Consider the following 18,059-nt stretch of genomic DNA (forward strand, 5'->3'; position numbering starts at 1 on the left):
TTTTCATGGTGCTGTACACTCACTCACAGCAATTTTGCTCTATCAACAAAAGGACATCAGTCTCCTTCTACTAAAAAGTTGTGTGGTGTCAGTGCTCCACGCTGTTCCCTTCCATCAGCCGGTGGTCGATGTTTCTGAGTTCAAAGCTTTTAAAGGAAAGCAAAATAAGTGATTTTGTGTTACGTGATTTCATTTGTAGGATTTAAGGTGTTATATTGGCAGAAATGGGATATGATATAATAAGAATGTTTTCTTTAATGTATAATTACCAGAAAATTAGAATTGTTGTGTTTTCCTTACCTTTCAGTGAACCGTTTATATTTACTAAGGGAGTGGGTCCAAAGCAACTGAGATCAACATGTTGCACCGCCATGTTTTTACAGTAGCCCAGACCATTTAAACCAAACACTGGCTCTAGATAGAACTATTTGAGTTTTTGCGTAAGATTTTTAATATGAACTTTATTCAGGGTTTTTTACTCAGTTCAATGTGCCTAGTGCTTGTGTTTTGGAGAGGAAGAGATTTCTTTGGATAATTTGATTCTTGGTAAAAAACCTCCCGAACACCTGGATCTTTACTTATCATAGAGAAAAGGTGAGCACACATAGGCCAGCCTGTACTCATTCCAAAGTTGTCAAATATAACCGCAATGATTACGATAAAGAAGCCAAAAGCCACCTTTTCTATATGCCACTGGTCAGCTGGACAGCACCTGGCATGGCAATATGATACATGGACAGGCCCCATCAGTTGAAGACGTGTGCTTTTGTTAATATTGGCGTTGGTTGCCATGTGTTTTTGTTGCCTAATCCCTAATATTGTGCTTTTGTTTACATCCCAGCATTGGTTGCGGCATCCTGGAATGTCTTTACTTTGTTTCTTGTTGACAGACAAGTATTAAAGAGTGTTAACTTTTACCTTGACATAATACTATAATAATAATAATACTTGTTTGTCAACAAGAAACAAAGTAAAGACTAGATTCAGTGAAGACATAATGAATTTGTCTGGACTATCCTGGAATGTCAACAGTAGAGAAGGATACCTCAAGCCTAATAAGTAGATGTAAAAGTCTACTGACAAAGTGATGAAATACAATGACTTGGGATGAGAATGTGCTGCATAATCAGGTGCTGGACTAGAGGCTCGTCACCAATATGTCGAACAATGTTGGAGAAACACTAACTTTTAAATTGAAACTGACTTATTCAGTGTTTGTTTTTGAGAGGAAGAGACCTCTGTGGATAATTCAGACCTCTGCTGATAATTCAGCTCCTGGTAGGAATTCCTGAAGGAATTCTAACAGGAAGGAGTTTCAGCTGGTTGCCACTAAATCCCCCTAAATCTTACACATTGGACCTTTAAATGATGGCACCTGCAGGTATGATCACCTGTCCCTCTTGCCACAAAATGACCAAATATCTGCACATGTGATTGCACGTCATAGTACCCCATCATCGATGTATGTAAGACAGAAGTCAGCTTGTTCCCATATACTGCATAACATATTACAGTGGTGTCAGGGACCTGTTGTAACTGGGTTATTTCTCACTAGTATCAAAAGTTACATCAATATTCCTCCATCACGTCTATCGCTTAAAAGGAAGTGCAGAGGATTAAATTAACACAGATAAATGCTTGAGAAAAATGTCTTGCCAGGATCTGAATAGTGCCAACGAAATACACAGCAGGAACCAGTTATCTTTTCTATGTGAATATTACCCTGGGTATTACTTTGAATATTACCCTCATCATATTTTTTTTCATTCCATAATTTCTATTTTTCACCTGAAAATGATTATCTTGAGTTTAATTTTAGAAAAACAGTGCAGTATAAATAAAGCTTTAGCAGCATGGTTTCTATGAAACTGTAATAGTAAATGTGAAGAGAATTATTACAGCTATAGTGTTATAAAAATGTTGATGACTTGATTTCTCAATTGATTTGATGCTTTAACTCTTAATAATCCTATGGTACATAAAGTTGTAGTGCCCAAGCATTTAAATTCCACATTAAGTACATTATATTAGGGGAATGCCAGCCTTGGTTGTCAATTCAAAGTGAAACAAAGGTTTTAGACATTTTAATTTAATTGTTAAATAACATGATTAAAACAATGTATTCTATAATGTAAAGTGCCTCCACTACATGTCATACCGATTTCTTAAAATGAAAAATGAATGTGGGCTGTAAGGATAGATCATATATCCAGTAAATGCAGGGGATCAATAATAAGCTGATGCTTAATGCTGATATGGTGAGGTTTTGTAAAATTTATTGTAGATCACGCCACACTAAATCCCATTTACTGGTCAAGTGTTCCATTTATGGAGCAATCCAATGTCAGTCTGCTGACTTGTTTGCTATAATTAATAGCATTTAGCTTATAGTTTGTACAAATATACACTGCAGATACATAAATCACATTTGCTGTGTTCAGCATCAATCACAGTTTCTGCAGTGACACACAAGAGAAATTATGAAGAATTGTCAATATAATCATGACTTTATTGAATCAGAAACATTACAAATTTTCCGTCGGGTAAGGAAGAAACAATATGCATTACATATAGTATGTTGGAGCAGGTAGTATTATTTTAGCACTTACTGAAGCTAGACTAAATGGCATAAGTTGCATAAGTTTATGTCTGCAAATACATTTACAATGTCTGAATTCTAATTCAGTCTGACATATTTGGCACCTCTGCAAACCTTATTGATAAGTGAAAGGCATTCTGTTGCATTTACACACTCAGTGACAGTGTGGTCATTACTTCTACAAAGCCTAAAGGTTGTACAGAGAAAAAAAAAAATTACTAATCATGTAATGACCTTGAACAGGCCTGTTCGACTGGGCCCACCACATCGGGCCCAAAGGCAACCTTCGATTAAAACATCTGTGCTGCAGTCAAATTTCAGATTTATGTATACTCATGGGTTGCTTCTGGGCCAGATTCGGTCCGTGGCCCACCAACTGGAAAGGTCTGAGCCACAAGAATATTTTCTTCATATATTGTTTCTGATATGCTGTACTCTGAAAGATGATTTTCAGGACTATTTTCATCTCAGGTCTGCCAGACAGTCAGATTGACACAAATGAGTGTGTGTTTGTGGGAGAAAGATGGAGAGAGAGAGAATGGGAGGTGGTGAGTCCCTTACCTATGCAGCAATCGCTGACCATCTTGAGCTTCTCTGACAGTGATCAAGTGTGGCTTACCAAGACAGCTTAGGTGATCGAGGTGTCCACAGTGGCAATTCATCATGCTATCAGGGAGCACAAAGATGACAAGTTGTTTCACTGCTTGAATCAATTTTCAACAATTTTCAACTGCAACATGTCTCGTGGTTGAAATAGAGCAATGTCCTCCATTATCACTTCTTTTTTTCCATAAAGCATCGAGTCAGTTGAGGCGCGAGCAAACTCTCAGAAAGCAATTATAGAGAATACAAACAGGTCTAGTCAAGTCTTAGACAAAAGCTGGGGTCAGCAACCTTTACTTTCAGAGGAGCCATTTTTTGCTGCAAAAATCTTTCTGAAGCCACAAAACATATTTGAGCCTTCTGATAAAGTTCATACAGCCTATTAAGCACAAATTAGCTAAAATCAAATTAGTATTGATTACATTTTACCACAAGATGGCTATGCTGCAGTGGGCTATTTGTGATTATTTGTTTTTTTAACTTTGAAAGCGGTAAAAGTAAACTTATCTGTCCATGCACTATTAAATTATCAATGTATTTTTTTTTAATGTTTTTTTTTTTTTTAATGGAATCAATAGCTAGCCTAGAAAGATTTAAGACTGGCAGCATATCTTCATACAAGGATTTGTATGATGTCCTACAAAAATGAATGTACAAAGTTATATTCTTAACTTTTTATATTCATTTGTGTAACAAAATGTGTTATGAACTATCCACTATTTCAACCTACCTCCAAACTAGAACCCCCTCCATCTTTACTGCTATTAGCCCATTGGTCAAGTGATAACAGCCTTCCACAATATGTGAATTATGCACAAATTACTGGCTTATCATCCCATTGGATGTGTAAGAATTTTTGTTTGTTACTTCTTATAAGAAAAGGTACAAAAAGTACATGAGAACAACCTGAGACTAGCCAGTGCTTTTGAGTTTAAAAAAAAAAAAAAAATGAGAAAAAGGCACCAGGCTGTAGATGTATGGAGCACATTTTAGTTTATGTGTGACAAAAAAAATGGTGTATATGAAACACATTTTTACTACTGAAGACTGTATGAATCACTTAAATGAAAATTGAAATATACCATATTTATACCATTTTTTGTCAAGGCCACAGGGCGCCATTGGAAAGGGTCAAAGAGCTGGATGCGGCTCCAGAGCTGCAATTTTTTTAACCCTGGACAGTAGAGCAGGTGATGCCTCAGAGTCATGCCTTCATCAACAGTCAGAAATCTCCCCAAGCTACCTGCCAACCAACCAACCACACACACAGTCATATTCACCCAAAGTTTTCTGTTCAGTACTGTGAGTGACAGCGCACCATTAATGTGAACAGCAGATCTAATCATTGGCCAACTATAGCAACAACATCAAGACATCAATATGACATCAGCAATTATCAATAACAGCCTCTATGGAGATGGAATGTCAGCGATTGAGTAGAAAAGCTGCTGAAGCCAATTGTGTGAAACAGAAATAAAGATGTTTAATATAAATAAAGAAGGGACAACCGCAATGGGCCATCAGGTCTTGTGCAAGAATGTAAGAGGATAGACACAGGGCTGAAAGAAAGGATACCAGAGTATTAGTGAGATGGCATGCAAGAAGTGCATCTCTTCATGTCCCACAGGATAGCTCGCATGGTCTGCCCCGGTTAAAGACACTTCTGTAAAAGACAACAGAATCATTTATTAAACTAACATTAAAATTTTATACTTAATGGCACTCCCGCACTGTTTCCTATTGTTTTTGTCAAATGACTCAATAGCCTTTTATTGTTCCCATGTTGCTTTTATTATCTAGGGGCATTGTGTGATGTTTCCTTTTGTGTGTTGGGTCCCCCCCCCCCCACTCCCTTGCACTGCCTCTCTCCTTTTCTTCTGCCTGCTCTTGGCCTCCATCTGTTTTTCCGAGCATTTGACTTGCTCTTGTTTTCCCTCTTTCTGTGGCTTGACTAGCTGCATCATCCTCTGGAGATTTTGACATGATATTAAGTTATAGTTACAAGGCAATACTGTGATGTGATTCCTGAGGGAAATCTCTCAGATCTGGAGTATGCCATTTTTACTAGAGGAGGCAGGTGTCTGCCTAGCTGAACCAAACAACGATATATTTAATTTTGAAAATGGATACATAGTACCACCTTGGAGCCACCAGGGATTTTCATTCTGGGATGAGAAAATCTACGTTTTTTTTCCTCGCTGTTAGCCCAGGAGGATGTTAATTCATTGACAGAATGAGGTATGATTCCAGCAGTGACAGGTGTAGGCATAAGCAGGTGCTGCCTTGTGATACTGTCAAGAAATTTATGTCTCTCATCTCACAGTGAGAGCCTTGTCTATACCAGCTGCTGCAACCTTGTGAGGAGAAAGCTAAGAGGTTTTAATTAGGAGTGAGAGTGTCATTAATTACACATTCATTCACGTTCACATCACCATCGTACCGAGAACTTCCCTCTACCTCCTGACTCCTCCCCTTCTCCCTCCTTGTCAGTGCAATAGCGTTTTAAGTACCCGAGAATTTACTCCATTGCCTACCGGGAAAAGGAAAGCAAATTTGTTAATTTGATGAATCGCACTCCTAAGTCCCTTCATGCCACCCCTCCACCCCTGTCTCGGAGATCATTCAGCACACTTTCATCTTTGATCTAGGACCCCCATGGGGAGTCATGTTTGAAAAGGCAGACCCCTGACAGCTCTTTCAGAGGGCCGGGATTTAAGTGAGATGGGGGTGTATGCGGCAGATTAGTTTCTTAAACGACTTAGAGAACAATGAGCGGGGAAATTTCTTATGAAAAGCACCTAGGTTCATTACTCTAACTAATTCAATTTTTCCCTTTTGTACAAACGAGGTGATGAGGTCATAACTCAGTACCAAAACCTGAGACAGAGGCTGTTGCTGCCGAGAATGTGATAAAGACATGTAATATGCTTAAGTTCCCCAGATTTATCCTTCAGAGAGAGAAGACTTTAATCTTCCTATATAATATTGCCAGGCTTTATTAACATTCATTCATAGCTAAAGTATATAGCTTTGCTATATTATTAATGTCCATTCATAGTTTGTCTGCGAGGCATGTCAGGCAACTGGTGGTATAGCACAGCAATCAGCAGGAGCAGACAGAGGGTGATCCCAGTCCTCAGTTGTAAAGATAATTTTTAGGAGTGTAACATTAATGGTAGTTAACTCTGTCGCCTAACAGCAGGAGCAAGAGTCCTGTGTTTAGCTCCCGTCCAGTCACCAGAGGAGAGTAACTGTACATGGCTGCAAACCCTCGATACATAACATATTTGCATTTCATACATAGCATGTTATATTAACATTTCTAACTGCCTGTTCTCATTCCAAACTTGTCACATACTGCTGCTTTGACAGCGCTTTCGGCATACGATACTTATGACAAAAGGTACCTTTCACATCCACATGATTGGCTGGACAGCATCAGTTAAAAACATTGCTCAACGGCACGCATTGTTATTATACACCGCCAGACGTCTGGATGGCTGAAGGATGCCTATTGGGTGGGTGTGAGGGGCAATGGATGGGTCAAACAAACCCCAGACTACTCTGGTGTCTGCTTCCCATCTGAATGTGATGTATTTTTCTACACCATACCATGTACTTCCTTCTCCCAATGATGTCCCGGTGTTGGATGCCATGTGCTTTTGTTGCCTAAATATAACCATGTGCAGTATAATCCAACCGTGTGCTTGTGTTGCCATTGTTTTTTTTAACAAAACACTGGCGGCATACTGTACTGTGTATTTGTGTGTGTATTGTATGGTTTTCTGAAAGTTTTTTTCATTCATGCTTTTTTCTCATTGTTAAATGTTTTCTATGTTTAACTGTGAAGCACTTTGAGTTTACCTGTGCATGAAATGTGCAATACAAATTGCCTTGCTTTGCCTTCCATGTATGACTTATCCAGCAAAACCATTTTTAAGCAAAGACTTGATCTTTTCTTAGCCATAACAAAGTGTTTTTGTATCTAAACATGATCACACATTCACAACAGTGTTGTTGAAATGGAAAGAAGCAGAAAGTTTCAACCAAGCTACAACTTCCGAAGCTAAAAAATGTGCCAAATTGCCAAAAACTGCATTTCCTCAGTTAGACACTTGGTGATGGTGTCCTTTAGTTTCTCAGCCTTAGCCACCCTTTGCTCCTCCATAGTGTCAGCCTTCCGCCCAGATATAGTCGTTTTTGGGACTCCAAAAGAAAAAAAAAACAACAAGATTGCGACAACCAAAAATGCTGACCTTGTGGCTTCAAACAGCAGGTTATGGACAACATCTTGGTAGCTGCATCCAGTATTTATATAGCCACATATACACATCCACTGCACATTAATGCACAGATGTAATAAATCTGTGGTTTGCAGAAACTGACATTGGCAACATTTATTCTGGTGATCGGGTTGTCATCTTTGCTAGCTAACTAGATCCTGTCTGAGCACAGTTTGCATGTTTACCTTCTGTCTCTGTGGGTTGGCTTCACATTCTCTCCTCACACAGTCATAAAAGTTATTGTGGATTAGATGTGAATGTTTGCTATCGCTCGGCTCTTGTCTCTTGTATGTTGGTGTGGACTCCATATGATCCAGAATAAGCTCAGCAGCTTTAGAAAACAGACTGGTAAACTCTCAATGACATTTATTGAGGCAATTTTGGATGGCTCATTTACAAGAAATGTTATATCCAGATAGAAAATGATTAAAAAAAATATTTAAGCTTCACTATCTCAAATGGATAATATCTCATTTCATTTTTCATTTTGTAAGAGGTCTCACTCACAAATAGAATTTTTTTTCTGTGTGTTTTCACAACTTCTTTTTTACAAATTTGCTGAAAGCTCTATTTGATTCCCTGTTTCAATATAAAATTAAGAAAAGTCATTTCTTGATAAAGTTATTCACCAAAGCAATACAGTCATGCTTACTGTGGACCCAGCAGTTACAGATGGCACTCCTCCACCCACTGGATGCCATCAGCAAGAGTTATGAAATGCTATTCATGACATCCAAAACCTACATCTCTCTCACTCTTACTCTTTTACAGTCGTTTGGGAGTCAGCTGGTGGTCTGTGGTCACTGAGGTAAGTGAAGAGAGAGTAATAGTTCACTCAGGAGAGACAGGTCTGGATCTGGTCTTTCACCCATTTTCTGCAGAGAAAGCTGCCAAAGAACTTTTGAGCCTATGCCAGGGCTCTCGCGGTATGGCTGACTTCATTTAAGAGATCCAGAAAACTAACAGCAGAGATTGAAATGAATAGACTCTCAGCTCCATTTTACACATGGGCTGTCAAACACCATTGAGGCTGAGCTAGCATCACAGCAGCTTGCATCTCCTTGGCTGTCTGGATGGAGAATCATGTGGTGATAAAGCCAGGAGAGGATGAAAAACCAAAAAGCCTCATGAGGTTTGGAGAAATTCATGTACAAACATATGGTCATCATCATATGCCATCTAGTTTTATATGTTGTGGCCTAATTTATTACTCAATTGCTCAAGAGCAATAAAAAAACAAAACAAATATCTGTACTGTTTCAGGAGAACAAGGGCTGTTACAGAAGCTTTATTTTATCATCAAAAATATCAGAGCAGAGGGGTGATTTTATTTTCTAATTAATTAATTAAATTCTAATTAAGTTAATTTTAATCAAATCAAGGGTCTCTAAAGGTCTTTTCACACCAAACGCAAATAATTTGTGCAAATAAATTGCACGCCAGTATAAAAATACAAGCCCATGTATTTTTATATGTCCATCCAGACCAAATCTGAAATTAAGAAACTTTCTGTGGAATGCAGTAAACATTCGTGTCAGCTTTGGTTTGAAAAGTTTGAATGCAAAAAAATTGTAAATGAATATGTATTTTTGTTTCGTTTTTCTATTTGTCCACAGTGTGAAAAGGTCTTAAGAAGGTGATCTACACTCAGGTTCTTTTAATCTGGGGATAGCTGCTTTCAGTACCCAAGGACACAGATTCTTAAACCAGCTAAAATAATTAATTATTACAATACCCAAAAAATAGCAAAAAAAAAAAAAAAACTGGAAAATTGGCAAAACCAGATAAAACATTTACATGCACTTAAAGTACAAGAACTAATAGGAAGTGAATAATAGTTTAGTAACCAAGTTAAAAGTTTCATGATCCAGAAGGAGTATCAAGAGGTCAAAGAAGCTGTTTCTCCAGTTTGCTGTAGCCTTCGTTCTCCCTGGGGCCACCGTCCAAGTCCGTCCGGCTGCCCTAGGATATCCTGGGGACAGAGAGCAACTGCCAGTGATAGGTCTTAAATGGCCCACAGCAAACACATGATTTTTACACCAAAGCACTATGCACACAGAGTTACTCTTCCACTCTATCCAATGTCTGTGTTATATCTGCTTTCCCCACTCGACTGCTCTGGTTGGCATCGACTCTGGCATGGACGATTGTGGTCATAGCGCATGGTCCTGCTTCTTGTTTAATCCTTTGAATTGTTGTAGTCTGTCTGCTCTGTGCTGTGTCAGGTTGCCACCCTCTAGTAGCAGCAGTAGCCTTGTCTTTCTATCTCTAGTAAGGTCTTTCAATGGCCAGTCTGAGTCTTCCTCTCAAGAGAGCTATGCATAAACTAACACTTGTCCCCCATTGAGCAAGAGAGGAGAATTAAACAAGGTGTTGTATCTACTGTGCAGTCTGCGCAGTTCAACCTACCCAGAGCTAATCAGTAAGCAAAAGGGTGCTGGTGGGCCAAACCAATTCCCCAAATTCGTCTTCTATTCACACTCAGATGTTTATCCTTGAACAATCAGTATTAATCTCCAGCCAACATGGATTCTGTTGCAGATGAATGTTTTATAGACTCAACTCTTGTTTGTTCCCTCTGTGTTTGCACTCTATCCTTTGACACTCCTCTGGAGGCCTTCAGTCTGAATGTACATCTCCTCTACATCTCTGTTTTCACAAGCTCGCAAGCGTTCTGTTGTCACCTACATACAAACTGCTTCCAATTTTCTGATTCCTACAGATTCTGTTGTAATCCTCATGTTGACTGGTCCATCAGGTCTACTGTTAGACAAATCTATTCCATGAACTCTTTTTTTAGTTCCTTTAAGTCCTGAAGAATTTTTCAGCTCATTTCTCTGTTCAGCCTACAATTTATTTCTGCAGTGTGTCTTCCCTTGGGGTGGAGAACATTTCAGGCTCAGAAAAAGACAGATATGTAAGTGTATTGAGAATACTTTGGTTGCTGGATTAATCTAATGATACTTCCAGAGGCAAGGCTTTATGAGTCTAAATGACGGTATTCCAATGACTGAAAAATTTAGATGTCCACTTAAATGTTGTATTTAAAGGATCCAAAGTTTGATGAACTGAAGTGATTGTTTGATTACTGACATAACTGGAATAAAATATGTAACAAAATAAGCAAGGTACAAAAAAAGTTGAGAATTGGAGGGAAAAAGTGTTATATAAAACTGAATTTAACAAAATAATTTAAAAGACGATACTGATGATAAGCTTGAGAGGCTAACAGCTCTTTCTATCTGGATGTGTTTTGAACAAGTCAGTGAGCAACATTAGATTGTTTCATTGTTTTCTAATCAAGAAGTCCTTACCTGTCCTGTGCATCAGCATATGCATTAAGCAGGATATTGCTTGATTGAAAAACTGCTCGCCCTAGCTCTATTTTGGGAAAGCTTTGTGCAACTCCAATTCATTTTCAGAGCAACAGCAAGCCATTACTTAATGGCTCAAGTGATCCTGAGCAAGTCTCAAGTGGCCATTTGAGGAACTGCAACTTATGCCACATCTGTCTTGGTGTCATTTTCCATCCTCAAAGGTGTCTTGGCATATGAGAACACTTGCACTCCTTATATTACGTCATCACTGGCAGTGTTCCATGCCGTACTTCCATGTTTCATACACCAGTTTTGTCTGGCTGTTTTCTCAAGTGAAGCTGCCAGTGCCTGTTACATGTGGACGCACCTGGTGCTATCCGGCTGGGATACAATAACAATGCCACCGGTTCTGTTCAGCCACATTCTCATCTGATGCTGTCCAGCGGTGTACGCAGAAGGTGGAATTTTGGTGTTACGCTCGTATGCCAAAAGCACTGACGGAATGGATGTATTTGACAAATTTGGAATGAGAACAGGCTGTCAAGGCTCAAATGTATGGACACTTTTCTTGCACTACATCTAGTATAGGAGTATTTGCACTCCATCTGCCAGGGTTCACTTGCTTGCTGTAAGTTAGGAAGAGATGTAAGGAAGAAATTTACAAAGCTAAAGGTACTGGATTGTAGTAAAGTGGGTTGCTGAAATGGCCAGGGGACCCATGTCAGAAGATCTCAGGTTGTGCTGCATTTAGGGGATCAACATATATAAAATGTTGCTGGCAGCTATCATCAGCGAGATCTTGAAATCAATTGTCAATCAAAACTCACAAACTCGCAGCCAGTGGAGGGAGGCAGGGATGCGCTTCATATGGAATTACTTGAAATTGATTTTTGGTTGTGACCTGAACTGACAGCATTGCAGTAGGGCAGTTAAGAGGAGCATGAAGTAGTTTTTGTCAAGGTGTGTAATTCAGCTATGATATCTAACAGATCCAACAATGGATATATTAATTGATTGATTGATTGATGATTCAAGATTCTTAATGATGTCTTCTTTATATGCCATGTCCATCAAGTTATCCAAGGATTGTTACAGAACCACATGCTTGTCAAGGTTAGCAGGTGTGAATCACATGTATCCACCATCTCCCCATTGTTTTTTTTTTTTAATGAATGTGTATAGATGGCTCCAGTCAAGGTCTAGGTGGTAACAGAAGGGACTCAGTCACTTCTATTTAAGAAGCTGTAGTGTTTCTTGGGATTTGACAGTGTTGATTGCCATTTCCTCCATGAACTCAATTCACTGACAGCTCATCTTAGCACCTTACCTCTTTGTTTGCTGAGACCAACCAAAAATTAAAAACATTTTACACCCCCATTTTACTTTGTTTTTTGATGGACACAAACATGATTGCACTGGAGCCATCTTATCTGGTGTTATCCCAAAGAACATGCTGAAGTCATCCAACACACACACACACACACACACACACACACACATATATATATATATATATATACATATGTGTGTGTGTGTGTGTGTGTGTGTGTATATATGAAGTGCAACCAATAGTTTTGTGACCTTCCCTCAAGCAGTGCAACATATATCTCAGATAACACTCAAGTGAAGATTGAATGGATGCACTGATGTGCAGCCAGTCAAGTACAAAACTGATATTCAGGTATATCCATAAACATATCCAAAAATCATTATCAAGAACTGGAAAAACAATGATTAGCTTATCCAAACTCAATAGAAAAATAAAAGGGTCATACAAGTTATGTATTGTGCAAATCAAGTTAAATTAGTGGATGACTCTCAAAAAGTACTTTAGCTTAGTTTTGCTTTTCTGACATAAGTCCAAATGCCTGGGTGGGAGGGGATCTTCTTTTACACAAAAGATCAAATAAATACTCAATAGATCATTTATTTATTTATTTATTTATTTATTTATTAAAAGGATGTGGTTGAGGTTATGCAACTATAGCAGATTAAACACAATGCACAGCAGTGAAAGTAACAGAAAATTCCTCAATCCATACACTCTTAGCAATAATAACCCTGTATATAGAAGCCTGTATAAGGCTGTGAAAGTTATGCAGAGCAGCCCAACCACATTCAATCCAACAAATAATGACGTGGTATATTGGTTTACTTATTTGTGGGTGAAATTTCACAAATTCCCACATGTAATGAGACTAGGTTTTTCTTGCATGTATCAAACACTCAATACAACAATAAAACTGCAGAGTGTTGGGGTAATTGCTACTATAGCAACACTGGTTGAAGCAGCCAATCAGAGCACAGGTGCTTTCACTGTGAGTGTATTTGAGTAATTGCTTCAATAAAACTGCCAGCCTCCGTGTTTGGCCTCCATCTAATTATAGATTGAGAGCTTTCCAAGATATTATACCAACAAGTGGCATAACCAAGGCATTGATTTTGTGCTGCATATGTCAGAGAGACAGACAGACTTATTTAATGTTTCAAAAAATACATATCAAGAGTCAGTTATGTTATTACTAGTTGTCCAGTAACAGTAACACATATGGTGTTACTTCGAAATATATTTGATGAACTGACCTGTTACTGGGATTTTAATAGATCCAACAAAGTTGCAACATTTAAAACTAACTTGATAACCAAACCCAACTGGGGCTTTGGACCTAACTGAAGCTGAGAAACTTTTTCTTCCTCCAATACTGAACTGAAGATGGCTTATTTACGAAATGTTTTCATGTATCCTCCCATCATTTTCTTTTTCAAATTGTCACGTCTACAGTAAATGATATAATAATAATAATTTATTATTTGAATCTCCCAATACAAATCCCCATGTTTATAGTAAATATAAAAATAATCATTTTTGATTGGAATTTCCTGATACAAACTAGATGACAAACTAAAAAGTTAAGATACAAAATAGCCAGCTCACGTAGACATCTTTGAATGTGACACATCTTTGAGATGCTTATCAATGATTTCGGCGTAAAATACTCATGCAAATGCCACCTTCCGCAGCGTTATGATAGGCTGCCAGGTGGCGTAAGTTTGTAACATGGCTGAACCTTTCAAGGTGTCTGTCAGCTGGACAGCACTTGGCAGAGCTCTATGATATGTAGGCAGTTGATAATGTGGCAAGACAGAACCTGTCAAGGCTGTTTGATACACTGCTGGACAGCGTCAAAACACTGCTGGTAAGAACATAATATAAGGAGCACGAGGGTGCCCATATGGCAGGAGGGGTGTTTTGGTTGGGTCTGGCAAACCCTGTACTTTCAGCCAGGATGTTGGTGTTTGCCTCCTGTCTAAATGTAGAACCAAACCATGATGTTTTTTTTTTCTTAAACCTAACCATGTGCTTTTGTTGTCTAATCCCAACCATGTGCTTTTGTTGACATCTCAGCTTGGGTTGTGGCATCCCGGATCAACAGCAGACACAGAACAATACCTAGAGCATAATATGTAGACTTGGAAGGCCATTGACAAAGAGGCAGTATATGTGATGAATTGGTATGAGAACATGCTGGATTGTGATGGAGTGGTGTTGGTGAACATATTGATGAAAGGTGTCTTATGTGGAAATATTTTGATAATATCCCTAAAGCCAGTTTTAATTATTAGATTTGTTTCACATCTAAAACTTGCTTTTTTAAAGTGTTGGATGAAGACATCCAGCAGTTGGCACAGACTGCCATATAATTGTTTTAGCTGGCCATTGTAAATCACTTTTTGTAAGACAGTTGCTGGCTGATCCCTGTTTGATGGAGCCAGGGTGCACAAAACATACAGGACAGAACAGACACAAAATGAAGTAATCAGCATATGCTGGCTCCATTATTGATAATTCCCTCTGTAATTCTCTCTTTTTCCATAATCCTCTTCATGCTCCCTCCTTCTTATGTTTCAAATTCATACCTTTTTCCAGTGTCCCCTGGCTCTTTGTTCTTTCTTTTGTCTCTTTCCCTTTCTTTCTTCTCTGCCTCTCTGTATCTGTTTCTGCAGCACCTGGCCAATACAAGCTCTCAGCAGGACACAGGCATTACATTGATCAGAGGGAGGCCATGCACAGCTATGTTATTCCTCTGTATTTTTCTTCTTTTTTTCCCAGGCTAAGGAGATGACTCTAAGATTGTGCCTGTGAGTGAGGGCCTGTTAATGCAGGTTCATGATCTCTCGATGGGTATACTGAAACCACAAAGAACGTGCATTGGATTCTAGTGTGCAATTGTGTGCAATTTCATAATTGCTTTGTTGTTAAAATCAATCTTTTCAACAGTCAGAACATGTTTATGCACCTTCAGTGTTTCTTTAACTGTACACGCCTATCAACTTACAAAATTGAAATATTATAAAGAAAATGAGGGAGCAGTAATTGGATTGGAAGCAGCAACATTTCTGTTGGCAACTATTAGATAATCATTGTTTCACACATCTCTGTTCACATCAGCTCTGAGATCACTCCCGATCCCTTTTACTATACTGCTTTATATTCACAGCGCCAAACTCGCCACTGTTGTTCAACTGTAATGGAAGTCAAATCTGTTTGAAAAAAAATATGAGGTCATGGCAAAGCTGCAACAATTGTCAGTCTGCAAGTTTTTGCTTCCACACACACACACACACACGCGCATAGAAACAAAGACACAGATGTAAACAGATTTTTCTCGACTGGATGGCTCCATTATGGTGCTGCTTGATATTTCTCTTGCAGCCTCCCATTGTGGAGAAGGAATCTCAGTATGAGTGAAGATGGTCACATGTGGAAAGGCAGACTAAAAAGCCATCTAGCCTCTGTCTTTCTGTAGCATTTCCATCACTACCATTTACAGCATTTTCAGCACTTGGGCTTTTGCAATGTGGTTTATAATGCAGCACTTCACTTTTTGGGGGCAGTGCTGCGTAGTAACTTGTTAAATGTCATTAAGGGTCTAGATTTCGTTTTAAAGGGATACATATGAAACACGAGGGTTCGGAGGTTTCCTCCTGAAATTTTGGGGCATGTAACACTAACTTTTCTGCATTCTGATGAATTTTTATGCATCAGCATATGGCGTGAATGTCTCATCTTGTCAAAATAAAAGTCCCCTGCCCCTGGAAGACAAACGCACAAGTTCTAAATATTGAGAGGGATGTGTTCCCAGCATCCTCCTAATATCTACACCCATGCATGTAACAAAGTTATGTAATTAGTTTAAAAAATGAATGTTATTGTGGTCCATTACAGTTACTGAAAAAATATACAATTTCATTACAGAGGTAAACAAAGTGTTGGTGATTATAAAGCACCCACATCACAATGTATTATTCCCAGTGTAATATGCAGGATATTTGATTTGATTTGATTTGATTTGATTTGATTTGATTTTGCTTTTTATCAGAAAAAAAGTGTTTTTTTCTTGCATTTCAGGGTGTCAAGTCTTTCACATAAATACACAAAAGTACACAAATCGAAAACAACATTTAACCAACCAACTAAGCTATACAACAAACACTACAAATCACATTAGACATTACAAAAAGTGGATGCAGAACAACATACTAGTCATTCCCAACAATGTAATATATGTAATATATAATATTCATTTTACTGCTTTACATTTTTTTTTGCCATGCAGGAATGCCTTCTTTTGGCATAGCCTATTTCTATACATTTTTCAGCTTGTTTTAAACTGTTGCCCAGTTTAAAACATTTGATAAAAACATAATTAAACATAATGAGTTACATTACTTTGAAGTAATATAAAATAGTAGCATTACATTACAGCATTACATTTTTCAATAGGGTAACCAACAATCTGTAATATTCTATATTTCAAAAGTAACCTCCCCAACATTTTGGAGTGGTCAAACTCATGTGGTGGGAGTTTTTTTCCTTCTTTGATGGAACTGGACAAACCGTGATGGCTAAGAAGCTACCCAGAAGAACACAGATTTACAGTGACTGTCAGTAATCTGCAGATATCTATAATCTATACAAAAAAGATTAATTATACCATTCATATAAACATTTCACAGGTATTAATTTGGATTTAGTTTTGATCAAGGTGAACCATCCAAAGTGCTTTGTTCCTGGTTGGCAAGAAAACTCAATGTGTGGTTATTATAACTATCAAGTAAATTTAGCCATGAGCAGTCAATAACATACAGTATAATCATTTGTGTGTGTGTGTGTGTGTGTGTGTGTGTGTGTGTTTATGTGTGTATATCTGTTTCAATTCTGTTGTTGTCGACAGATTGTAGATTAATTATTGTTTACCTAGCCCAACAGGTTATTAATTGTATTTTGATTAAGCATCATTACCATTTGTTTAATAACTTGGTAGCACGTAGCAAGATAAACACATTACAACTGGAAATGAGTTCTGTAAATCAGACTTGTATGTCCATCAGTCACTCTTGACTTGCTGTTTGAAACAGCTAAAGCTTTGAAAATATTTAATCTTCAGGTCAAATTAGCATATGCATGATGACTGTTGATCAATTTTTGTTTGCAGTATTTCAACTCGGCACATTCTTCTGTTACTGAGCTCTGCTGCATGCAAATAGAGATTTATCCACTGTAACAACAATATTTTATTTCTTGTTCAAAACTGGATTACCTTCATTTACTCAGTCAAAACATCAGTAAATGTGTGATGCATAGAGAATTTAGTGTCAAATTTTATGCTTACCACCTTCCTTTGGAGATTTCCCTCTGGAAATTTTCAAGTGACAGGAGTAATACTCTTTTCCACACTTCACTATTAAAAGCGTATAGTCTACCACAGCATTAGGATACAAAGCACAACCTGTGTAAAAAGAAGAAGGCTACATTTCAACTATGATTGTAGCCCATACAGCATGTCTCACCTTGTGGTATTCTAAAATGGCAATGAAACATAACACACCTTAAGTGATTTATAGATCTTTGACACTGTTATATAGAATAAAGCAAATGTATACCAGACTGCAGGGAAATACATAATGACAATACTGCCAATCACAGCCACACATGCACACCTGAGAATAACTGTTTGCTCCACACAGATGAAAAATCTTTCACTGAGCAATACAGGTCAGTTGTATCTGAGTAGGCTATAACTTGGGTGAGGAATGTGATAGCTCATTTGGGACTGTCTCACCTACTGCAAGGGAGATAGTCCCAGATGCTGCCTATAGTAAAATCTGGGAGCAGCAGTGCACTGCTCTTTATCAAAGGTGGGGAAGTTAACCAGGTGTGCATTTGCCGAACCAAACATTTAGCCTGTAACCTTG

Source organism: Plectropomus leopardus, chromosome 1 (assembly GCF_026936395.1).
Source record: "Plectropomus leopardus strain MGB_pleo_1.0 chromosome 1, ASM2693639v1, whole genome shotgun sequence".
NCBI classification, from domain to species: Eukaryota; Metazoa; Chordata; class Actinopteri; order Perciformes; family Serranidae; genus Plectropomus; species Plectropomus leopardus.